Source organism: Panthera uncia (genome assembly GCF_023721935.1).
Source record: "Panthera uncia isolate 11264 chromosome B3 unlocalized genomic scaffold, Puncia_PCG_1.0 HiC_scaffold_1, whole genome shotgun sequence".
NCBI lineage: Eukaryota > Metazoa > Chordata > Mammalia > Carnivora > Felidae > Panthera > Panthera uncia.
This window is the reverse complement of record NW_026057582.1, coordinates 28,949,171-28,975,185: the sequence shown is the minus strand read 5'-3', so window position 1 is coordinate 28,975,185 and position 26,015 is coordinate 28,949,171. Positions and strand designations below refer to the sequence as shown.

Below are 26,015 nucleotides of genomic sequence, written 5' to 3'. Positions count from 1 at the left end.
CAGAAATATACTGAAAAATCTTCATGCTGGGAGTCTTAGGGTTGGGGGGTTGGTGTGAGGTTATAAGTTCCAACGCCACCTTAAATGAAGGCATGAGTGTTAAGGTATCACAGTGGCCTGATCAACATTGGTGGGCTGTTGCTTATTAGAGGAAAGTGTGTATGGGAAATACCTTTCAGTGTCCCAAATCTGCAGCATCAAAGAGATTGAGGTATTTGAAATACTGAAAAATGTTTTAAATCTTGATGGACCTCTAATTACTGTGATTCCGTTACGATTTTTAAAAAAAAAAAATTTTTTTAACATTTATTTATTTTTGAGACAGAGAGAGACAGAGCATGAACGGGGGAGGGTCAGAGAGAGGGAGGCACAGAATCTGAAACAGGCTCCAGGCTCTGAGCGGTCAGCACAGAGCCCAACGTGGGGCTCGAACTCACGGACCGCAAGATCATGACCTGAGCCGAAGTCAGACGCTTAACCGACTGAGCCACCCAGGCACCCCTGTGTTACGATTTTTAATGTGAAGAGAGCCAGGTGTGTTTCAATGTCACAGTCACCACATTTTAGTAAGAACTGGTTCATTTCCCTTTATGTGTGAGATGTGAAATGAATGCATGTTATTATAATATGATCCTATGTATAATATTATATGACAGGACAGAATATTTTCTCCCTCCAAAGGAGCACTTCCTTAATTTGATAGAGAAAACACACGTTGAGAAGGGTTCATGCTTGAGCACTGCCTCTCTGTTTCCCTCTTCACCAACCCCCCAACATTTTATCTCAACGAAGTGCTGCGTACCTTTAATTTCATGCATCAGTACGGGCTTTGTCCCTGCTGTGTAAACTATTCTGTAGGGATATTAGAGGGTAAAAAGATGAAAGATACATATGTCCTGCCCTCAGGAAGTTTACATTTTGGGGAAAGGAGAAAACAACAAGCCAGAATTTATAGCGGTATATAACACCTGTGCCAAAAACGTTGCAAGGGAGGTGCTGTGAAAGGGGAACATTTGCGAGAGATTTCTGGAGGAGGGGCTAGAAGAGGAGACACAGAGGAATGCAGACAATTTAGATCTGGTCCCCTTAGGCCACAGGCTCCTCTTCGCATTCAAAATGCACTTAAATGTGCAAGATGTCAGCTCACTTGCAACTTTTCCACACCCAGCCATCATCTGTAACAAGGTTCATGCCCACAGTGTTGGTCCGTGGAAAAGAAGGAGACTGGGTGACAGCCAGAACAAATGGAATCCTCTCGGGCAGGAAGAAAAAGAGGAAATGAAATGGCAAAATCGCAGGAACTGCCAATGGGAAAGAGTGGGAGAGGACAACTGGCCAAGACGATGACATGGTGTTCGTTGTCAACAGGGCGGTCTTTCAGATGTCACCAGAGGACACCGCCATAATTAGCATGCAACCAGACGCGCGCAGCGACTACGCATTTTGGCTTGGTTGGCAGCAATCGTTGAGTCTTAAACAAAAGCAGTTTCAGCTGCAGAGCTGGTGCCAGGCTTTCAGAGAAAGAGAATCAATTAGGCTGCTATGACAAGCTGTTCCACTGCAGCAACAATAGTTTGGACTTCCAACACTGCCTATCAGCCAGGCCTGCAAATACATCTTCATTTGTTGCTGGGCAGTTGGGAAAGATGAGTCATTCAAGGACTTTATGATTTTTACCTTCCGTTCAGGCACACCTGACCCAGCCCTCATCGGCCACAAGAAACTGTAAAAGACACCTAACGTGAGGCAAGATCCTCGTGTTTCTGTTCTGTGTGCGGTTGTGTTTGTTTGTTTGTTTGTTTGAGAACTGTAAAAAAAGACACAGGGCATCCTATTTAGGCATGCATTTCAGTTCTACAAGGGTTTACTGAACACCTCCTATGTGCCAAGCATTATATCAGTTCTTGGATGGAAAAGTTGTGGCTGGGAAACCTGTGCCTTTCATTCAGGGTAACAACAGCGCAAGAGAAGGAGCTTCAGCAATGTGTCCAGAAGGTCAGGAAAAGGAAATGTGGCGCGATGGAGACAGTGAGAAACTAGGGTGTCCGTGCCCCTTGTTTCCATGGTAGGCACCTGGTTCACACCTTGTCAACAGCCAAGGATCTGGTTGCAGAAATACGCCACTCCTTCCACATAAGAGCACAGAGTTTTAACATGTGATGGATTTGTGTGGCGTCATTCCAACTTTGTACCGGATTTTTAGAGCAGCTATAACCAATTGCTATAAACTTAGTGGCTTAAAACAACGCAGATTTATTGTCTTACAGTTATGGAGGTCAGAAGTCTGCCCTGGATCTCATTGGGTCAAGAGCCAGCAGCAGTGAGTTGGGTACTTGTCACATGGTATCATTCTGACCTTTTTTTTTTTTTTTTTTGGCCTCCTTCTACTTTTTTTTTTTTAATGTTTTTATTTATTTTTGAGACAGAGAGAGACAGAGCATGAATGGGGGAGGGTCAGAGAGAGGGAGACACAGAATCGGAAACAGGCTCCAGGCTCTGAGCTGTCAGCACAGAGCCCAATGCGGGGCTCGAACCCACGGACCATGAGATCATGACCTGAGCCGAAGTCGCATGCTTAACCGAAGTCAGATGCTTAACCGACTGAGCCACCCAGGCGTCCCTGCCTCCTTCTACTTTTAAGGACCCTTGTAATTACACTGGGCTCACCTGGATAATCCAGGATAATCTCCCTATTTTAAGGACAGCCGACTAGCAATCTTAATTCTATCTGCAACCTTAATTCCCTTTTGCCATGTGACCTAACGTGTTCCTAGGTTCTAGGGATTAGGACATGGCCATATTTGGTGGGGGTGGAGCATTGTTTTGTCTACCACAAACTCATCTACCTTCCAAACCAACAACTGTGATCAGTTGGATAACAACCAGGCATACGCACTCTGGGCTCAGGAGAGAGGAGGGTTGCCTGGCCTTTGCCAAGTGTGGTCTCATCTCACCGTACCCGACACATCTGAGGTTACTCATACAAGGGCAAAGGGACGAACAGCATATTATAAGGAAGCAGCACTTGCCTGGTCATCAGAAGACATGGATTTTAGTTTCTCTTCTGACAACAAGCTGCCTAGTCACTGTAGGCAAATCATTGGACTTCTCCGGGCTCCCATTTTGTCCTCTATAAAATAAAGGTAGTGGATCAGATGTTCTCAAGTCCCCTTTCCATTTCTAGCTCTCCACGGCTCTTCACTAGGAAAATGAGAATGGCCAGAAGTTTCCTGTTGGAGATGCACTGCCATCATTAGAGCATCAAAATGCTAGAATAGTATACAAAAGTCTATCTCTATAGAACTCAGTGTCTGTACCCCTCCAGGATCCATCCCGTCATCCTGCCCCGATGACTGTAACGCATGGTAGCCACCCACAGTCTTTCTTTTCCCCTAAATTGGAAATTATGCCAAAAGAGCAATGCCAGTGAATTAGGTGGATTAGAGATAAAATCATGGCTCTATGGTTGAGACACGGCATTAAGAAAATCGACTTAGAGATGTGTGAGGTCACATATAATTGAAAGTGAGCATTTCAGAGTGACTTGAGAAGGTTGAGTCAGCCTTTCAAAGCTTGTATTATGGGTAAGAAACCTGAGCCAAAAGAAATAATATGTATGTGGGTCATTAGATAGCCTCCTCCCTCAGACAACCTCCTCCCTCACTACCTTTTTCCCTTTAATCAAAGAACCATACATATGCAAGTAACTGGATCACCTCTTCTTCTCTCCCTTTTCCCCTTTAATCACAACGGAGAGGAAAGTTTCCAACCTAGCATTAAATTAGGTCAACAGCTAACACAGCATGAGGATAGACGGCAGGAACAGCAAGTGGTGTATACACAGGAAATAAACGACACTGTGCAGCCAGCATCGATAAGCTGTTGAATAGTGCAAGGGCCCTATTAAGATTTAAAGTAATAAAAGGTGTGAGGAAATATGGTTATCAGCAACTGATAAACATTCCTGCCTTATGGGTGTTCGTTTCACTTACTGGCTTCTACTGCCTCCAGTATAATCTCTCCTGGTAACCTTCATCCCCCAGAGCCGGCATAAAGAACACCTAGGAAATGTCACTTTTGTAGTTGCTCAGAGAACAGCTTTGGGTGGCTGCAGGCAGACCTGAAAACATTAAGAGCGGCAGGTGCATGGAGTTGCATCCATTTGTGAAAGCTATCGTTGATTCAGCTTAAAGAGAACCTTGAACGGATTTTAGAAAAGGTTGTCGGAAAGATGCATTGACCCCAGTACATGCAGATAGATGTGGAATTTCAGCAGGAGTGTATATGGAAATGTGCCTGGCTGCAGAAGCACAGGTATTCTCTGCTCAACTATGCAGACGATTTGGAAACATTTACTGCTGCTGAACAGTGATGTTTCCTCACCATGGAACAGTGCTAAGATCGGACTCGGACTATCCACACAGTTGGTGGTAATGTCTAGATTGCTCCTGGAGACCTGGGGCGAGTGGTCATTGCTTCCCACGCCACCGCCAGTTAGGCATGTACCAGAGTCACTTCCCTCAGGCAAACCCGCAGCGGCCAAGACAATGGAGCAGGGACGGTTCTAGTGCCAGTCCACAGTGGGTCCAGAAACATCTTTCCCCACAGACCTACAAAGGAGGATCATGCTCTTCTTGAGTCTATTAGTCTGACTCATCTCACCACCCAGTGGTGTAATTGGAAGTCAGGGGCATGTCCGTGAATCCTCAAACCGAGGCTGCATCCGAGGCTTGGGGGTTCTGCTCCCTGCATTGGTGACCATATGATTAAGGGCAGCTCAGCCCCCACCACCAGCACCACTCCAGACTTTCCACTGCCTCCAAGACTGAACCTAAAGGCTACAGGCATCTGGTCTCTTCAGGCCCAAGGCTTCCATGGAAGGCAAAATAATGGTCTCAAAGATGTCCATGTCTGAACGCCCAGAACCTGTGTATATATTTCCTCACTTGGCAAAAAGGGCTTTGCATATGTAACTAAGGTAAGATCTTCAGTTAGGAAGGTTGCCCCAGATTATCTGCATGGGCACCATGTCATCAGTAAGGGGATGACAGAGGGTCCGAGGTCAGAGTGGTGCTACCACTGGCTCTAAAGAAGGGAAGGGGGGCACTGCAAGCCAAAGAATGCAGAAAGCCTTTCAAAGCTGAGAAAAAGAAGGAAGTGAATTTTTGTCTGGAACCTCCAGAATGGACACAGCCCTGCCACCCATTTTAGACTTCTGACCTCCAAAACTGTAGGAGAATGAATTTATGTAACTTGCAGCCATTAAGCATGTGATGATTTGTTATGGCAGCCACAGAAAACTGGGGTTTACCTTGTTCCCCGCCTCAGAATGCATCCCTTTATGGGCTAATTAACAAGAGCACATTCATTTCCTTCAACAGAAAACTTACCCTCACCCGCCACCCTGGTTCCAACAAATGTCACAAAGCACTGTAGCGTCAACCTCGGGCAGGTCAACTTGTCTGCTCTAGTATTTTGCTTTCGTATTGCAATGAACAAAATATTTGTTTCTCTTGTGTGATGGTAAATTTGGAGGGTCGGATTTCTACTTCTGTTATTCTGATTTTCTAAGCATGTCTTTAATAAGCATACATTAATTTTGTGATTAAATGACATAATAATTAAAAATGTTAAAGGAACATTTAAAAAGCGGGGGGGGGGGCGCCTAGGTGGCTCAGTCAGTTAAGCTTCTGACTTCGGCTCAGGTTATGATCTCGCAGTTCATGAGTTCGAGCCCCACGTCGGGCTCTGTGCTGACAGCTCAGAGCCTGGAGCCTGCTTCGGGTTCTGTGTCTCCTTCTTTCTCTGCCCTCCCCTGCTCATGCTCTGTCTCTCTCTGACTCTCAAAAATAAATAAATGTTAAAAAAATGTTAAAGGAAAATAGAAATCTGTCATTTCTGTAGTGCCTTAATCTGTGTTACCTAATCACAAGTGAGAATGTGAATGTTGTTTGCCCAAATAGAAGGTAGAAGATGGAAAAGCAGTCCTGTAAGTGAAAGCAATTAATTACCTTGTATACCAGGAACAATGCCAAGGATGAGTCTAGCCTGGAGGTTTCCAGATTATTATGAGTTTAATAAGGGCACAGTGGTAGGCAGAAGTCTAAGAGGGCCCCCAAGGGTGTACCTGCCCTGTGTAATCTCTGGGCCTATGAATATGATGGATGTTACTGCTATGATTAAGTATGTGATATGGCACAGACTTTATGGCAAGGAGATAATTTCGGTGGGCCTGACCTAATCACATGGAGCCTTTAAAAGCAGAGAGTTGTCTCTAATAGTGAAAGAGGAAATCACCCTTGAAACAGGAGGAGGAATTTTTATACCATTGATGGATATATAAGATGTTATTAGTGAAGTGCTGCTTCACTTCTTCCCTCTGAATTCCACATGTGAAGGTCTCTCATGGCCCATTCTAGTCAGAAGTATATGGAGCAGGGAATTCTGGGAAATGTAGTTGAGCTTACCCAAGCTGGCACGTTACAAGGCCACCAGAGTCTCTAAAGAGAAATTATGTCTTGGGTCAGGGGAGATGGGAACCATTAGCAGACTTAGATGAACGGTTAATGGCCCAGGAACAGATCTATAAAGGATCAAAGGATCTTTGTTGATGAAAAAGTGGACCCGTGAACAGTGGTGCAGATTCAGGTGCCATGGTGACAGGGTGTTGGATCAGAGTTAAAAAAATGAGAAGGAGCAATGAGGGGCAAAGATGAAAGTGTGTGTGTGTGTGTGTGTGTGTGCGCACGCGTGTGTGTGTGTGTGTGTGTGTGTGTGTGTGTGTGTGTAGAGAGAGAGAGAGAGGGGTTATAAGGAATTGGCTCATGCAGTTAAGGAGTCTGACAAGTCTCGAGATCTGCAGTATGAGTCAGCAAGCAGGAGACTCAGGAGAGCCAATGACTGGCAGTCTCAGGACCCAGGAAGAGCCAATGTTTCAGTTCAAGTCTGAAGGCAGGGGAAAACAACAACAACAACAACAACAACAACAACAACAACGTCCTATCTCAAAGGCAGTCAGGCAGGAGGAATTACTTCTTATTTAAGAGACCATCAGTCTTTTTGTTCTAGTTAAGCCTTCAAGTGGTTAGACAAGACCCACCCTCATTAGAGAGGGCAACTTGCTCTACTCGGGATCTGTCAGTTTAATCTTATCCAAAAATACCCTCACAGAAATACCCAGAATAATGTTTGAATAAACATCTGGGTACTCCATGGCCCAGTCAACTTGATCCATAAAATTAACCATCACATCATGGTACAAAGAATGTGCACGTTGGAGACAAGTATCCCCTTTGCCGTACCGGCCAGCCTTTTATAACCTCCGGCTTCCCACATGTGAAATGGGGATGATGCATTTATCTCCCAGGACAATTGTGAAAGCCAACGGCTAATGTAGTTACTCAGCAGTCATAGTGCCAACTCTATGCCAGGCACCATCACCCACACTGCAGACACAGTAATGAAGAGAGAGACCATATCCTTGTACTCCTAGAGCTCACAGTTTCGTGATAAGAGATAGATAAAAGCAAATAAATAATAATTTATTTAATCACTCAGTGCCCAGTATCAGGTTATACATTCACTTGCATCCTGGGACATCGTTCTTAATTTCCTTTTACAAATGCTGAAACAGAAGTCACTTGCCCAAAACCTCTCTATGACCAAGTATCAGAGGTGAGACCCAGCCCAGGTCTTCTGACTCCACGTTCGGTACTCTTTGCATAGTCAAATCCCTCTTCTGACAGAAATCATAAGCGTGCAGTTCCCACGTACTTATGACACTGAAGTAGATCACAATATCTCATGTAGACAGATGGTTATGGCTTTATATACTAAGAAAATCGATTTAGGCAGATGTTTAGTTGATAACAAGAAGTATCAACATGACCCCAATGGATTTGCTGAAAGTTATTGGTTGCTATTAATACAGAGATAGTTTGTTAGTGTATTAATGCAGAAAGTAAGTCATATATAGCAAGCTAAACCTGAGAAGTAAAACAGGATTCTTAGAACAAGAGAAACCACCAGGAACTAATCACATTTATTTCATGAATTCTAATGATACTGAGTTTCTATCACTGGAGTAATAAATACAATAATGAAAATAAGAAGGATGGTAGGGTCAAGTGACTGGGGGAGGAGGCCTCTTTATACAGGTTGGTCAGGCAGAGCTGTGAGAAGGCAGATATGCAAAAATCTGGAGGAAGCACTGTGGGAGAGAGAATGCAAGAGCAAAGGCCCTGAGGCAGGAGAAGGGGCTTGGAGTGCTTGAGGAACAAGATGAAGAGTGCCTGGAGGTTGATGAGCAAGTGGGACATGGTAATCCATGCATCTGGAAAGGTAGAGAAGATCCAGATCCTGCCTCGTAGCCCATACTGAAGGATTAGAATCTTCTACAAGTGCAGGGGAGGCCCCTGGAAGATTTTAAGCAAGATTGAAATGATCTCGTGTGTGTGTGTGTGTGTGTGTGTGTGTGTGTGTGTGTGTGTGTGTTTAATCCCTGTGGCTGCTATAAAGTTATCATCACTTATAGGGCACTTCTAGACCTTGAACTCTTTTCAAAGGTTATTGTGGGCTAGTTCATTCATGCAGTCCAGACTTGAAACTGACAAGTGAAAATGTGGAACTTCTGGAACATCAGTAAAAGTAAAGAACTACCATGATCCTGGCTCTGGTGTAGACCTCGGGTTTGCGGCACCCATGACAGAAGTCTATGGTGGCCGTACAGGCCCCCCGGTCACTTCTCTCCATCAAACATACTTGACCTTCATATGACCCTTTCCACTGGTTGGTGATGGGGTACCAGTAGATTAGCACTGATGAGTTTTTAGGTCACTGTGACAAATAGTCAATGTGTTACCCTTTTCAGGTAACAGTGTTCCTTAAACCATTTGAAATGCCCAAGTTTTCAAAAAGCCCTTAATATGTGGCTTTAACAGAGTTGGGATTTCTAAGTCTGTAGCATGTTTCTAAGAGAGGAGCTGATAGGACGGTAAACATAGGCCACGATGGCCCTCTGCTCTGCAGGTGTCCCTGCTTCCCTTGGTTTAAGACACGAGCCAAAATTTCCCTTTAGCTGGTCAGGTAACAGAAATATCATGTATGTATAATTTTATAAGTCAAAAACTGTTCTTTAAAAAGTACTACAAGGATGGGGCACCTGGGTGACTCAGTCGGTTAAGGGTCTGGCTTTGGCTCAGGCCATGATGTCACGGTTCATGAGTTCGAGCCCCATGTCAGGCTCTGTGCTGACAGCTCAGAGCCTGGAGCCTCCTTTGGATTCTGTGTCTCCCTCTCTCTCTGCCCCTCCCCCCCCCCCCCCCCCCCCCCCCCCCCCCCCCCCCCCCCCCCCCCCCCCCCCCCCCCACACATACACACACACACTCTCTCTCTCTCTCTCTCTCTCAAAAATAAACATTAAAAAAACAAAATGAAATGAAAAAGTACTACAAGACTCCATTCTTGTAAGACTCTTTTATTATTTCATGGCTTCTTAAGTAATGCCATAATACTGAGAATCATTCCATAATACTAAGGAATAAAAGGAATCCACTGCTAAAAATAGACTTCACATTTGCCCAGGTGCAGCCGCCTGTTTTACAGTGGGTTGGCCGGGGGCAGGGGTGCCTCCCCATTAGGGGTAATGAGCAGGGGAGAAGGTCATAGTGGTCTGGTTGGGATGGAAGAGGAACAATCCCAGTGGTCTTCCAGAGTTTGCCAAGTCAAAGCGCAAAGCTGAAATTGCAGGCTGGAGGGAAGTCAGCCTCATGATCCGGGGAGACTGGCTTGCGCGTTGAGCTGAAGGCACAAGTCTAACGTGTAATGATGGATGGCAGTGGGGGTGCTGGCCAAGGAGATTTAGAGAATGGAGTGAGGCTCGGGAGAAAGAGGGCCAGGCACTTTAGAAGGCTGGCGGTTTGAAGAAGTGTCGGCAAGAGTGCTTGGCAAAAGGTTGGCTCCTTGAAGGCACTGCGTCCGTGTGCTTTTGTCATAGATTTCTCACATAGTTTTCTGATAGCAGTCTTTAAACTCTCCCTACCAGGGAATTGGTGTTAACCCTTAATCACCAGCCCTGGGAATCATTTTTAGTCAAGTGTGGATCTCCATTTCTGTATCTCCTTCACTGTCTGGGATTGCTTTCCACCGGCTTGATCTGGGAAGTGATGACTAAGGGACGCCTGGGTGGCTCAGTCGGTTAAGTGGAAAGTGATGACTGATTCCAGATCTCCTAACCCGTATGCTGTCCCTCCGTGTTTTCTCTGGCTCCCGTGTTCTCCCCATGGGCTTACTTAGCATTTTCTCTTTTGTTGCTGTGGTGTTGAAAACCTGTTGTCAGGATGCCGACAGTCCTCGTGTGGGACTCCAACTCACGAACAGTGAGATTAGACCTGGATGAGCCCTGTATTGCTTAGGACCCAGTCTATAGATGAATTACCCACTCCGCGAAGCATGAATGCCACGCTGCTTCCTGGGTTGCACAGCTAAGCAGTATTCTCCACCCTCACCCCCACCCCTGCCAGCAAAAACTCCTAGGGACATTATGGTTTAATTGCTCAATGCCCAATATCATAGAAGTTATACACTCACTTCATCTTGGGACGTAGTTGTCACTTCCCTTTTACAAATGCTGAAGCAAAGCTCACTTGCCCGAGACCTCTCTGCTACCAGGGGTCAAAGGTGAGACTCAGTCCGATACCCAGCGTTCTTTACGCGATCAGAGCGCCCTTTCCAACAGAAAACGTAAGCCTGCAGTTCTCACGCACTTACAAAACTGAAGTAGAGACGTTATCTCATGTGGACAGATGGTTATGACTTCGTATACTAAGAAAACCTATTCAGGCAGATGTTTAGTTGATGACAAGAAGTGTAAACATGACCCTAATTAATGGATTTGCTGAAAGTTATTGGTTACTCCTTGTCAGAACTGTTGTGTTCCCTGTCACTCCTCAGATCGGCTACACAACGGGAAAAATTAGCATGAAGAAAATTGGCACTTAAAATGCGTTCACTCTTCACCATTAAGCCAAATACCACTTTTCATTCAGAAAAAGAGTGAACTTTTCCTTGCGGTGTGGGGAACCACGAATAAGAGAGAGGGAACAGAGAGACCCGAGGAAGATCAATCTCATAAAACAAAAGGACAAAGGAGAAATGACTCCTTGCTAAGAATTCTGCCTCAGCCGTCAAGGCTGCTGGGCCTGACCCCAGAGCTGGAGAGTTACACCCCATCTGGCACAGGTACCCCGTTCCCCGTTGGGGTCCATTCTCGAGAAGATGACATCATTCCCACCTCCCCTCCCTGGGGCACCCACAAGCTTTACAGGCAGCTCTCCAGCTGCCCTCTCCCTTCCCATGTGCCTCCCTGCACCTTCCTTAGCATCCAGTGTGGCTGGTGGTGAGGTTTCCTTCCGACTTTCCACGCACCTTCCTCTTCCCCAGCTCTGTTCCTCTCTACAGCCCAGGTGAAGGTGTTTTGGAAGCCCCTTTCAACGGATCCTTTATTGAGTCTCGGACTTCAAAAACTTCTTGGACTGACAACATCCCTTCTGGTTGGCAACCGGGTGGGGGTTGAAGTGCTGATCGACACATCGGTGTTGCTTCTGTGGCCGCAGAAGCAAGGGGGGAACTAGGCGCAGCTAGAAACCGGTCCTCACAGGGGTCTTACAGGAAACATCCAGGTTTCTCGAAGGTCAGCAGATCCTCACACTAGTTAATTAAAGCAGCTACTCCCGCCAGCGAAAGCTTTCCGGCTGGGCTGAACTGTTTACAGCTAGCTAGCATGCACAAAGGGGAGGAAGGTTTGAATCTTTCAAATTCGGAAGGTGCTTTCATTCTGCAGACTCTGGGGAGCAGGCATCTCAAGGCAGAAGATACTGTAAAGCAGTTGGGGTGAATTTTGCTCCCTGTTTTTGCCTCTCCCATGATGACCACCCTTCCTGTCAGCTCTGCCCCTCTCCCGGGACCTCCAGCTCTCGCTGCCCCTGTCCCTGTCTGCCCTGGTCAGGTGGCAGTGAGATCCTTCTAGCTGATCTCTCAGCCTCCGGTTTTCATCCCCTCCTTCCCTGCATTAGTAAGTTCAAGCCCTGTGCATGGTGTTCTCCCTGCCCCCTCTGGGTTTCTGTCCACCCTGTGTCCTTCCATGAGCCTGATAGGCAAGCCACAGCAAACAGATGCAAACGACCCGAGGGTGATGTCCTCCCATCCCTTCAGCCAGGCTACCCCTTCCCTCTTCCTCTCCTAAGGAAACTCCGTCCATTCTCTATGGCTGAAATGCACCTCATGCATTCCCTGGTAAGAGGGAATTGTTCCTCACTCCTCTTACACCAGCACGGAAGCACACATTTGTTCTCCTTTGTGTCACAGTAGTTTGTATGGCTTTTATTCCCGTCCAGTTGAAAGTCTTCAAGGTCTGGTTTGTGTCTTATTCATCTCTGGAACCTCACAGTACCTAGGAGAGTTCTTGGGATAAACCCGGTGTTGAAAAGTCTTTGTTTAATTGAGAAGCTCAGGCCCACCTTCCTGATGAGCTAGAAAGGTACGAGCTGGGCAGGTGCCGCAGACTAGCGCTTCAAAAGATGCGAAGGGCAGTTTCGCTGTAAGAAAGGTTTCCTTTTAGGACTCAGCACTTCAGCACCGCAGGGGTGGGGGTGTGTGTGTGGGGGGGTCATTGCCGAGTTCCCAGCAGTACTGAGGGCTCACGTGGGCGGGGCCAGGGATGCGCATGACAGAAAGTGGCAAAAGGAAGCGTAGATGCCTTTTTTTTTTTTTTTTTTGAACTTTAGGAGCTGATCATTTTTCAATGACTTTCATCTAAGGCCCCAAAGTGATTCTTTGTCTTACCTCTGAAATAGTTGTGCGTGAACGTCCAGCTGTATAACAAGCACGCATGCACGTCGGTACGTGTATATATGTATGTGCATACGTGTGTATATGTCTACACGTGCCAGTGTGTTTTCCAAAATCCGGTGTTATTATGGAGCCCATTGCAGAGAAAGCCGGGTCTAGGAGACATGAGCACAGTAACTTGATTAAACCCACTGCTGCAGAGTAGCATGACTCAGACGGCCTGGGCCAAAGAGGCCGTGGGCAGAGAGTCACCAGCTGTGGAGCCCGCTTTCCTCAGTTTATTGGTTTTCCCTGACAGCGTGGAATAAAGTTAATCCCTACCAGGGCCTCAAGCGTTGTATTTAGTAAATTTATATTCGAGTCACAAGCACAGATTTGACCTCTGGATGGCCACCTGCGACTGTCATCGGTTTTGCTCCTCTCTCCTCTGGCACAGTGTCTGGACCCTGCATCTCAGATGTCACAACACCTCACTTTCCCTGACCATGTACACAGAGGAGGAGTGACAGCCACCATCTCCCACTGCCAGGGACAGGGGACAAGTTGACACTCTGGGCTGACAGAATGAAGGCCGAGCCAGGACGGGTAGGACAGTGGACTTAAAAATGGCCGAGGAACCCCATGTACTTAGAAGTATCCCTATCTGCAGACCAGAGGGGAAGGAACTGGTCCTGGTAATAAAACAAACGTTTCTTGTCCTGTCTCTGTTCAGTTTACTTACATTTTCCCATCAGACTGTTTTAACAGTGCCCTCTACAGGTTATCTCCAAAACTACAGTACCCTGCAGACCTTTCTTCCCTCCATCCTCCTTTTGTTCAGGATTCCTTTTGCGGGATGGGCAGGAAGATCACAAAGCTTTCTTGACATACATAAGCAATATATTGCCGATTTGTAGCTTCTTAAGAGCGTGGAAGTGAGCCAACCCTTTCCACTGGATGGAGGGACTGTAACCCTGGGGGGAGATGTCTTTGTGAAGATCTCACTTCAAATCCTGAACTGGGAAGAGAGGCCCAGAACCGTCCTGGACGACATGACACAGGAACCTTGACATGGGCTGTTGAATGAGGAACAGTGCAGCATTTTCTGAACACATTACTTTGCTGACAGCTTTCAGTCTTCTATGAAATGCTCCTTCGTATCCTTAGAGCATACTGGTTTTTTTCTGGTGCTGTTTTATTGTGGTTATTCTGCACAGATCAGAATTTCATCCTTCTTTAACTCACCTTTTGCGCACACACACACACACACGCACACACACACACACACACACACAAAATCATCCTAGGCTTATTAGTTTCTTTTACCCCTCTTAAACTCTAAACAAAACCTGCATATGGTTACATTAAACAGGTATTTTCTTACCAGATATTTCCATCAACCCCCCCCAATTCATCTATTTTAGTTCATTCTAAGCCATTATCATGTACCAAATTCAAGAAAATTGTGTTTTTATCTCCTGTTATTAATCACGATCCCGCTGCATGTACTGAGGCAGCACAGAAAAATAGTCAAGCAACAGATGAGGCCTATTTACGAAAGCTATGGAACTGATACACATGTTCCTCACACTGTGATTGGGGTAAGGCTTTGAAAGTTTCTTCTGATGGGCTAGAATTTTGGTTTTTATTCTCTCTCCCCACCCCTTAAACAGAAACATAATTGCACAGATTCTTATAATCAATAGACCTGATTTACCCTGCCAGAGAACATACTCCTCAACCTTTTGGGGTGAAAGTGAACTCCTCTGGGGTGCCAGCATCGTACCGCTTGTATAAGCCAATGCAACCAAGTGGTCCAAGTCCCTATTCAATTCCAACAGTTGAGTTGTATGCTCTGAACCCAGTGGCGAGCTCGTTTCATTATTTAGGAACAGACCTAAGGAAAATGAATGTCACACATGGGCCAAGCCAAGGGTCTGTGAACTTTTCTGTAAAGGACGAGGTAAGTAAGTATTTTCAGTTTATGAGTCATACTGTCTCTGTCGTAGCTACTCAACTCTGCTGTTGTAGCGCAAAAGCAACCACAGACAATAGGAAACACATGGGCATGGCTGTGTTCCAAAAAACTTACTTCTAAAAACAGGTGGCAGCCTGGATTTGACTCAGAAGCCCTCGTTTGCCAACCACCAGGCTCAGCTGTTGTAGGACCATTACTGATAGATGCAGGCCGGGCCCCTGTGTGACAGTGCCAGCCAAGGGGGTGTGTGGGACCTGAAATTTAAACGGGCTGTGCCTGTCCCCACTTCCTGCCCACAAGGGGCACTTGTAATTCGTACAAGCCTGCTTCTAGGCTGTGTCCAGCCAGAAGGAGCACTTGCCCTCATGTATGAGTTAGGGTCCTCCAGAAAAAGAGAACCAATAAAATGTGTGCAAACAGAAATGGAAGGGCGCCTGAGTGGCGCAGTCAGTTGAGCATCTGACTCTTGATCTTGGCTCACGTTGTGATCTCACGGTTCTGGGTTCAAGCCCCACGTGGGGCTCTGCACTGATGGCACAGAGCTTGCTTGCAATTCTCTCTCCCTCGCTCTCTGCCCCTCCCCTACTCATGCTCATTCTCTCTCTCTCTCTCTCTCTCTCTCTCTCAAAATAAATAAACTTTAAAAAAAATTTTAAAGACAAAAGGAGATTTATTGTAAGTAGCTGACTCACACAATTATAGAGGTGAGCAAGTCCCAGGGTCTGCAATGTGAGGTGGCAAGCTGGAGACCCAGGGGAGCTGATGTATAGCTCCCAGCCAAGTCCAAAAGCCTAAGAACCAGGAGAGCCGATGTTTCAGTTCCAGTCGGAAGGCTAGCAGGCCTGAGACCCAGGAGGAGCCAATGTTTTGTTTTGAGTTTGAAAGCAGGAAAGACTCCCTCTCACTGATAGGGACACCAGTCTTTCTGTTCTATCAGGCCTGTAGGTGATTGATTGAGGGCCACCTACTTTGGGGAGGGCCATCTGCTTTACTCAGTTTACTGAGTCAAGTGTTACTCGTCCAGAAACACCCTCCCAGGCCCTCCCAGGGTGATGTTTCTCCAGATTTCTGGGCACTTCATGGCCCAGTCAAGTTGACCCATAAAATTAACCATGATATCTAATTAGCAAAAAATGGTGCTAAATGTGCTCAGTGGTGCTGAGTACTTTGCATTCTTTGGTGGGCTTTATTTTCAAAAGTAGGATCTCACTACGTCTGTTTTAGTATCCATATCATGCTTTTTAGACACAAACACTGTGCAAACGGTAAATGTGTGGGCGCCATTGTTAGGACCATTTGGCTGCAAGGTGTAGAAACCCATTTGTTCCCCCACATTGACGGAGGGACTACAGAGACTGGAGGGACAGAAAATTAAACACAGCAGGCTATGGGTGTAGGACGCAGGAAGTGTTCACTCTCACAGAACGACACATGCCCCTCCTTATCCTTGCCTGTCTTTATTTCACCATTTTCTCACCCATTTCTATGTACACATGGTCTGCCCCAGCCCTGGCTCCATGCTTCATCTTGGGTATTTGCATCTCTAACCACCCCACTGATCTACTGCTTGTTGCCCCAACCCCAGCTTGGAGGGAGGGGACCTCATTCTCCTGGATTAGGATTAAGGTCAGCCTTTGATCCAGTCGACTTACTGAAATGAACAGAATCACGTGGCTCAAACATGGCTTCCTTGGCCCGCGCCTGGGTACTGGAAGGGGACGGTGCAAACAATTCCAAAGGAGCTGTAGACTGGGCAGGTACCCCAGGCTAGGGGAACTCTGAAGAAAGTGATTCATTTGATTAGGGATTGCTGGATCTTATTATTTGTGTTCCCCTGCCCCAAATTCATATGTTGAAACCTAACCCCTAAGTTGCTGGTATTAGGAGGTGGGGCCTTTGGGAAGTGATTAGGTCAGGAGAGTGACACCCTCATCAGCGGGACTAGCTCCCTTCCCCCTTCTGCCATGTAAGGTCATAGAGAAAAGATGGCCATCAGTGAACCAGGAAGCAAGCTCTCACCAGACATCAAATCTGCCAGCACCTTGATCTTGGACTTCCCGGTCTCTAGAACCATGTGAAATAAATGTCTGCTGTTTATAGCCACCCAGTTTATTACTAAACTGATATTTTGTTATAGCAGCCTGAAGGGACTAAGACAGGCATCTTGTTAGTGGGTACCACCAAAACCATTGTCCCTTTAAAAAGTTTGTTCTTGTTCAAAAATTGTGATCCAGCCCACCGATCTCCATCTTTAAATATCATAGAATATTTAAAGTAGGAGGAAACAAGGCAGGATTTTTTGGATTTTAACACCAGAATTCTTTTCTCAAATAAGATCTTGTATGGAGCTCCAGTACCTGCAACTGGAAAGGAGAGAGCTGTGGGACAACTGGAGAAAGAAGACAGCCCCTCATTGCTCATTTCCCTCCTCGGCCTCCTGTCTGCCCCAGGGAGGCTGCTGACACTCCTCCAGGTAGCCAGGTGGAAGCTTCCCATGTCACTCTGCACAAAGAAATGGAAACGTTTAGGTTAATAACATTTTCTCCCAGCTTCTAGTAGTAGAAGACATCTTTTCCTTTCAAATTCCCCCTCTGTAAACTTCTTTACCACATATATATTTAGAATATCTTATGGAGATTAATAATATAATTGCAAGGTTTAATATAATATTGGTATTTGACACTCTATTGGACCTAAGCAACCAAGGAAAAGGGAGTAAATAAAAACTGAGTGAAGGAAACGTCACTCACATGTGAATGGAACTGCATGTCAGTTGTGCATATAAACATCTGGATGGAAATTTTTTCAGCTATTTGTGTATTGAAATACATTTACATATAGTGAAATGCATAGCTTTTAAGTGCACCATCCGAGTTGTGTTGACAAATGCATATACTTGGGTAACCCACAGCTCTATCAAAATCGACCAAATTTCTATACCCAAGAAAATTCTCTCATTCGCTTCCCACACCCCCAAAAGATACCCCCCCACACACATACTTGGAAGAAACCCCAAATGTGATGTCTATCACCGTAATCAGTTTTCCTATTCGAACTTCATATAAATGAAATCACACTGTATATGTACTCTTTTGTGTCTGGCTTTTATCTCTTAGCATAACATTTTTGAGATTAGGGGCACCTGGCTGTCTCAGTGAAAAGAGCATGCAACTTGATCTGAGGGTCATGAGTTCGAGCCCCGCGTTGGGTGTAGAGATTGCTTAAACATAAAATCTTTTATGAAAAAAAAATATATATATTTGGGATTCAACCATGTTGACAAATATGTCAATATTCATTCCTTTTTATGTCTGAGTAGTGTGCTACCTTGTGACTGAATATACCATAGTCTATCCATTCTTCTGTGGATGGACACCTAGAAAGTTTCTGGTATTTGGTTAGTACAACAAAGATGCTGTAAAAATTCTTGTTCAAGGCTTTTTGTGGACATATTCTTCATTTCTGTTGAATAGTACCTAAGAGTAGACTTGCTGAGTCACAAAGTATGTTCTCTTTTTTTTTCTTTTTTTAAATATGAAATTGATTGTCAAATTGTCAAATTTCCATACACTACCCAATGCTCATCCCAACAGGTGCCCTCCTCAATACCCATCACCCACCCTCTCCTCCCTCCCACCCCTCATCAACTCTATTTGTTCTTAGTTTTTAAGAGTCTCTTATGGTTTGGCTCCCTCCCTCTCTAACCTCTTTTTTTTTTTTTCCTTCCCCTCCCCCATGGGTTTCTGTCAAGTTTCTCAGGATCCACATAAGAGTGAAAACATATGGTATCTGTCTTTCTCTGTATGTCTTATTTCACTTAGCATAACACTCTCCAGTTCCATCCACATTGCCACAAAAGGCCATATTTCATTCTTTCTCATTGCCACGTAGTATTCCATTGTGTATATAAACCATAATTTCTTTATCCATTCATCAGTTGATGGACATTTAGGCTCTTTCCATAATTTGGCTATTGTTGAAAGTGCTGCTACAAACGTTGGGGTACAAGTGCCCCTATGCATCAGCACTCCTGTATCCCTTGGGTAAATTCCTAGCAGTGCGATTACTGGGTCACAGGGTAGATCTATTTTTTAATTTTTTGAAGTATGTTCTCTTTTTAAAAAATCGTCCAAAAAGATGGTGTTACCCTTGTGGTGAGCGTAACACAACATATAGGGAAGTTGAATCACTATGTTGCACACCTGAAACCAATGTAACACTGTGTGTCAACTCGACTCAAATACAAAAAAATTAATTAAAAAGTAAAAACCTAAGAGTTTTCCAAAATGGTTGTCCATTTTACACACTCAGTAGCAATGTATGAGTACTCTGATTGTTGCACATCCTTGCCAATCCTGGATACTATCAGCCTTTTCAATTTAGCCATTTAAGTGGATATATGGTAGTATCTCGCTGTAGTTTTAATTTGTATTCCCCTGTAACTAATGATGTTGATTGCCTTCTCAAGTAATTATTGGCCCTTTATCTATCTTTTGTGAAATTTCTGTCTGATTTCTTGGTCTTAAAAAAAATTATGTTGCCTTTTTATTATTAAACTATAGAGGTTCTGGATACAAGTTCTTTATCAGATATATATACCTGGTAAATATTTTCTCCCAACCTATGGTTTGCTTATTTTATTGAGGGTGTCTTTTGATGAGCAGTTTTAAATTTTAAAGTTCAGTTTATAGATATTCTTCTTTTATGGTTATTGCTTTCTGTGTTTTAAGAAATCTTGCTTTTCCCAAAGTCACAAAGATATTCTTTTATATTTTCTTCTAGATTTATAGTTCTAACTTACACATTTATGTCTATAATCCATCTTGAATTACTTTTTATGTATGATATTCAGGTAGGACTCAAAGTTCTTTGCTTTTTCCGTATGGATATCCAGTCATTCCAGCACTATTTGTTGAAGACTTTTCCTTTTTCCATTGAAAAAGTTTTGGTGCCTTTGTTGCAATTAATTTGACCGTGTTTGTGTGCATGTACATGTAGGCTTTTTGATTTTATTCTGTTATTCTATTTCACTTTTTTTAATGTTTTTTTTTTTTGAAAGAGAGACAGCATGTGAGTGGGGAAGAAGCAGAGAGAGAGAGAGAGAGAGAGAGAGAGAGACAGGGATCTGAAGCAGGCTTCAGGCTCCAAGCTGTCAGCACAGAGCCCAAGGCGGGGCTCGAACCCACAAACTGCGAGATCATGACCTGAGCCGAAGTCGGACACTTAACCAACTGAGCCATTCAGACGCTGCCTCTATTTCACTTTCCTTATGCCAGTTTCATCCTCTTGATTTCTGTGGTTTTCATAATAAATTTAGAAGTCAGGTAGAGTAATTCCTTCAACTTTGTTCTTTTATTTCTGGAATGTTGTGTCAATTCTGGGTCCTTTTCTGTATAAATTTTAGAATAAGCTTACAAAGCCAATTACATCCTTCTCCTAGAGACAAGAGGATACCTCTTCCTTTTGTTGCTATAAAGCCTGTCTCCTATAGCACCTACTGGTTCTCTCTGCCTTGGAGCATAGCGCCTTTGTGGCCCAGCATGACATGCAGGGTCCTTCTCCCCCAAGCTGTGAGTTTGTAACTAATAAATTGCTATCTATCTCATTTGTCTGGTGTCAGGCACTGTCTTTCAGCCATCTCCTACTATTTACGGCAGGGGATCCCTCTCTTACCAACTGGGTAAATCGGAGACAATTAGAACAATTCTACATTAGTACACATGGCAACAACTTATTCTTTTAGACAGCTGCAAAGAATTTCACAGGACAAATACAAACTAATTTACTGATGCTATTCTCTATTGGTGGACGTTTAGTTTCCAATTTCTGGTATCACAGCAATACCATAGTGAATCTTCTTGAACATCTAAAGGAGTAAATTCTAAGAAGCTAAAGTCTGGATCAAAGACTATGCACATTTAAATTTTCGATAAACATTACCAGATTTCTGTCCGTAGAATATTTATTGATTTGACTCTCATAGGCCATGTCTGAAAACTTAGTCCTCACAACCTTATCAACCCAGCAGGTTAAACTTGCTGATCTTGGCCAAGATGATGGGTGAAAAATGTCAAGTTGCTGTGTTTTAGTTAACTTCTTCTTATTAGAAGAGAGGGTGTCTAGGGGCACCTGTCTGTCTCAGGCAGTAGGGCCTGTGACTCTTGATCTTGGAGTTGTGAGTTTGAGCCCCATGTTGGGTATAGAGATCACGGAAAACAAAATAATAAACTTGAAAAAAAAAAAAGAAGTGAGGTATCTTTCCATATACTAAAGAGTCATTTGTATTTCTGGTCTTTTTCTTATTGACTTGAGGAAGTTTTTCTATGTAAGTAAATTAGCCCTTTTTCTATAATTAGGAATTGAAAACTGGTCATTTATCATTTGACTTAATTTATAGGACGTTTTGCTGACCAGATTTTTATTTCTTTTTACATTGTCCAAGTTATCTTTTGTGGGTCTGGTTTTGGGGTTATACACAGAGAAGTCTTCTTTCTCTGTAGTTGTTATAAAGAAATTCCCTGGATGTTTTTGTCTGGATTGTAATGGTTTAGTGATTACATTTAAATCTTTGTTTCATCTGGAATCTACACTGATATAATGCATAAGATAAAGATAAAGATAAAGATAAAGAAAAGATAAAGATAAAGATAAAGGGGTGCGTAGGTGGCTCAGTCAGTTAAACATCTGACTCTTGATTTCAGCTCAGGTCATGATCTCACAGTTTGCAGGATGAAGCCCCACGTGGGCTTTGCGCTGACAGCGTGGAGACTGCTTGAGATTCTCTCTCTCCCTCTCTCCCAGTCTCTCCCCTGCTCGCTCTCTCTCTCTCTCTCTCTCTCTCTCTCAAAATAAATAAAATAAAACTTTTTTAAAAACCCAAAACTTTTATTTTTTCAGTTGACTTCCTATTTGAGAATAACTCATCTTTTCTATACCACCTTTATCAAATAATAAGAGATTGTTTTTGGTATATGATCTGTTCCATGAACCTATCTGTTTCCTCATATATTGATACAAGAATTATTTTTATTGTTATATATTTTAATTATTATATATTTAAATGTTTGAATATCTGTTATATTTTGCAATTTTTTTCTTTTTCTTATTCTTAATTCTGTTTTCCATATGAACTTTTGGAATCACCTTGTCTACAACTCCATAAAAAAATTCTGTTGCTATATTATTGGGATTATTTGACATTTATTTACTGACTTAAGGAGAATCGAATCTTTAAGATGCTGAGCTTTCCAATCGAAGGATGTGATGCACATTTTATCTCTTTAATGGGCTTTATATCCCTGAAAGGTATTTTAAATGTTTAGTTTGTATAGATCTTGTGCATTTCTTATACATTTATTCCTAGATATTTATGTAGTAGTCTTTACCTCCTTTGAGATTTTCTAACTAGTTACAATTTGTTAATACTAAGGCCAGTGATTTCTAGATATGAACACCCCCCAGCCATCTAGTTGAATTTTTTAGTATTTATAATAGTTTTCCAGATATGTAGTCATATCTCTAACTAATGATGATTTTACTCATTCATGCTGTCTTTATAGTTCTTATTTCTCTCTCTTGTCTGTTTTGGGTTGGCCTTCAGAGCAACACTAAGTAAAAGACAAAGGGTGTCTTTATCTTATTCTTGACTTTAATTTCTGTGGTTTTCCCACACCAAATATTAACCAAGTCTCTGCTATATTCCAGGCACCAGGATGTAGCAAATCCACCTGTCATTCAAGACTCAGCTCAAATCCACCTTCTTCCAAAGCCCTTTTTGATCATCTCAAGCAGCAGTTGTCTTTTTCTCCTCTAAACTTCATCTTTACCTCCCCTGTGCCCCTTCCTACTTTTTAACCTGTTTTAGAGTTACTTGTGTCTTCATTATTGTAGTCCTCTAAAATGCTGTAAGCTCGGGGAAGGCAGGGTCTCTGACTAATCATCCAGTCGTGCTCAGAATTCTGGCTCGCACGCAGCAAGTGCTGAACACTGTGCTGCTCAGTTAATTAGTAACTCATTAGTATGAAGATCTGCTCCAATAAACTTTAGATAAACATCTGCTCAAATAAAATGCAGGATTCTCATACAGAGCGCTGAGGCACGAGTAATAAATACAAACCCAGAAGACAAAATACAAGCATACACGTGTTCAGCACCAGCCAAACAACCTTCTCTTTCACTTCTTAGGGAGGGAATACAACAGAGAGGAAGTAGCCTCTCTTGCAGCCAGAGAGCTTGGAACCTTTGGAGGTCGGTCAGTTCTCTGAATCTCGACAAAATGATACAAATCATCAAGTCACTTCATGCCTTTTAGGTTTATCCTCAGAATCTTTTTCTCTAAAAAGCCTCTCTCCCTAGGGATCGTAGAGTGACTATTATTCAGTATTACTGCGTATCAGTGTTTAGTCTCTTCATGACATCCAGTTGGTTTTACTTGGTAAGGAATGGCCCCTGGATTTTAAATTCCTATGTCTAGCGTCTCCATGTATTGTGTTCACTTCACTGTTCCCCTCACACCCGTGATTTACCTACACACCCTTTGCGAGTCCACATGAACGAACACCTTTTATGTGTCGCGGAAGCTGTTTGGGGGCACCTGTTATCAGCCCACTAGCATCTCCCTATCCACATCTGCAGAGGCCTGAGTGAGGGGGGGTGGCCAGGGACGTGGGTGTGGGGACCTGACTCCTCAGGTTACAACCCATAATAGGAAGAAAGTGTATCTCGTCTAAGAACCCGTGATTTGGGTCCTAACAGGTAGCACAGCAGCTGGCACCTGCGTTGCTCATCAGTTTCTGTTCCATGAATAACTCGCCCATGGGTGAGTGAATGAGCAAGCACGCTCAGGTCTCAACAGGAGCTGGACCATGGACTGACTTGCACTACAGGCTTTTCTAATTTTTCGATACGGTTGAAGCCGGCCGCTTGTGCGTTTGCCCTGGTTTAAGAAAAGCTCCCGCCTCCTGGCCCTGGTGCAATATTGTGAAGCTTAGGTTGCTTAGTTGATAAATATGGCTTTATTATTCATTCGGGCATTTCAGTGAAAGAGCACATGCACTGAAAGCAGCAGCGGCTCCTTTTAAGCTGCGCGCTCTGTCGAAGAGGTTCTTTCTTTCGAGCTCAGGATAAAGCACTGGTGATGGCGACCACATCGCCATCTGGTCCCTCGAATCTCTGGTCATAGCCCGTGGAGGAGAGCGCTCACAGCTGCGGGCCACCCGCATCACCATGTCTGCCACTGGCCGGAGGGTATTGTCAGGACCTCGTTCAAAACCTGGCTTTGTGGTTGGAGACGTGTTCTGGGGACCGTGACCATGGTTGGTCCCGACCTTTCGTTATCATCATCTCTTTCTCCCCGCTCAACATTGGTATGAACTGAGATTTGCGGGTACGCGCCGCCTGTGTGGGCCTTTCGGAAGACAACTTCTGTCCTGCTTCCCCATCCTTTCCTCTCCGCCAGCTCTTCCCCACACGTCGGTCATGCAATATTGATGACCTCCGGCCCCTTCTCCGCCCCAGTGTTCCCGAAGCCCTTGTGCACCGCTGAGCGGAGACAGGTGCAGGACCTAGCGGGGGGTCCAAGACTGCTGCTCCAAGGTTACCAGGGCCTCCTGGCTGCCAGAGCGGACCCCTGGCACTGGAGATGAGGCGGGGGCGGTGGCCCAGCCAGTATGAGGGAGGGTTTGTTCCCCTCCTCTGTTCTCTAGGAAGTAAAAGGTTAAACTGTTCATTTTAAGAGACCCCCTGAGTATAAAGTATTGATGTTCGTCTTTCTAGAATGGGCTGATTCCTAGGCTCTTGACCTTTACTCAGACTCATCAGCTGCGCACTCCTCAGAGAGCTTTCCTTTCCTTCTACTTGGTCAGGACAAGAGAGGCTAGGGTGTGTTGTTAGCTTAGTGCTCGGGGACGAGCAGTGCAGAAAACATTCCCTTTGTTCCCCCTTCTTATTCAGCCAGGTTTTGACAAGATACAACAGGGTGAATAATTTCCACAGAGTGAGTGCCCTTTCTGAAGATTCTCTGCTGGAGGAGAGAAGCCGTCTCCACAGAGAAGCCGGGAGCCACACCGCGGGGACCTGTCTCCCTTCACATTTGTATGCGTCATTTACACATATTGAGCTCCGTGCACACGTCCACAGCCAGTCTCTCCTGAGGCTTCCCATGACACAGGCTGCCGCTTCCGGGAGTATTAGCAGGCCGGACCCTTCCAGGGTCCCATTTGACTCTGGCTTCTTCCACCATAGTCAGATTTCTTAGTCGAGGAGTCAGAATTCACAGGGACCGGGGTGATGTTGGCAAAAGACAATCAGATCTTTACTTTCCGGTTCCAAAAAATTGAAACAAGTATTCTTCTTGAAAAAATAAAATAAAATAAAAAACAACCACACAGGACTCTACTGTGTTCCAGACACCAGGCGACCTTGTCTTCGGATTATTCTAGAAAGTAAGGGAGTGATTTGTGTGATCACTCCAGCTAAGGAATGAGGAGAGAAGGGAAGACCATAGTTGTAGCCCTACCCTCCGACAAGGGACAATGCACCTAAAGCTTTCCAAGTGTTGCTCAGAATTGTGTCAAAAATGAACAGTCCTTTGCTTCACAAAATATTTTAATGAAAACAAAAGAGAAACTAAGAGCCTCGTGTACTACTGGTCCTGCCTAGTTCACATCTTCAAAGACCTTTAGTAATCTCCATTGTGTGGCTATGTGATTTTTATCACACAACCTCAGACTCTTACAATTTTTAAATAATTCACCACCAAGAACTCCTGTCAGAACTAAATGCTAATAAGATTTGGTCCGGAAGTCTAGCATGGTACGATCGTTAATGTTTAATGCACTCACATCAAAGTGGGGTAATCCTGCTACTGAAGGTCAAGAAAGGCTTTTAAAAAAAATAAATAGGGGAGAAAACATTACAGATATTCCGTTAGTTTTTTCACTCAGATGAATCTAGCATAAACTTATTACAGCCAAGCCCAAGATAGACATTTCCTGGTGTTCTGGCAACTCCCCTTGTATCATTATGTGGTCTGTCTCTTTCCTCTTCCTCTTTGCTTCTAATGATGATGATGAAAAGTGTCTCTGGGATATACCGCATCTTCCAAATGCTCTGTCACTGTCCCTCCAAAAGATTGCTGTTGGGTTTTGTAACCATTGCTGATATGCACAACTAATTTACATACAGAATTTGCGTATTGAATTATGGTTTGGTT

The 26,015-nt window shown here is 44.3% G+C and overlaps 1 protein-coding gene across 1 annotated transcript in view; it reads left to right on the top strand.

Annotated features, from left to right (window-relative positions):
- RGS6 (regulator of G protein signaling 6) overlaps positions 1-26,015 on the top strand; it is a 588,233-nt gene that overhangs the window by 351,310 nt on the left and 210,908 nt on the right. The window lies entirely within an intron of this gene.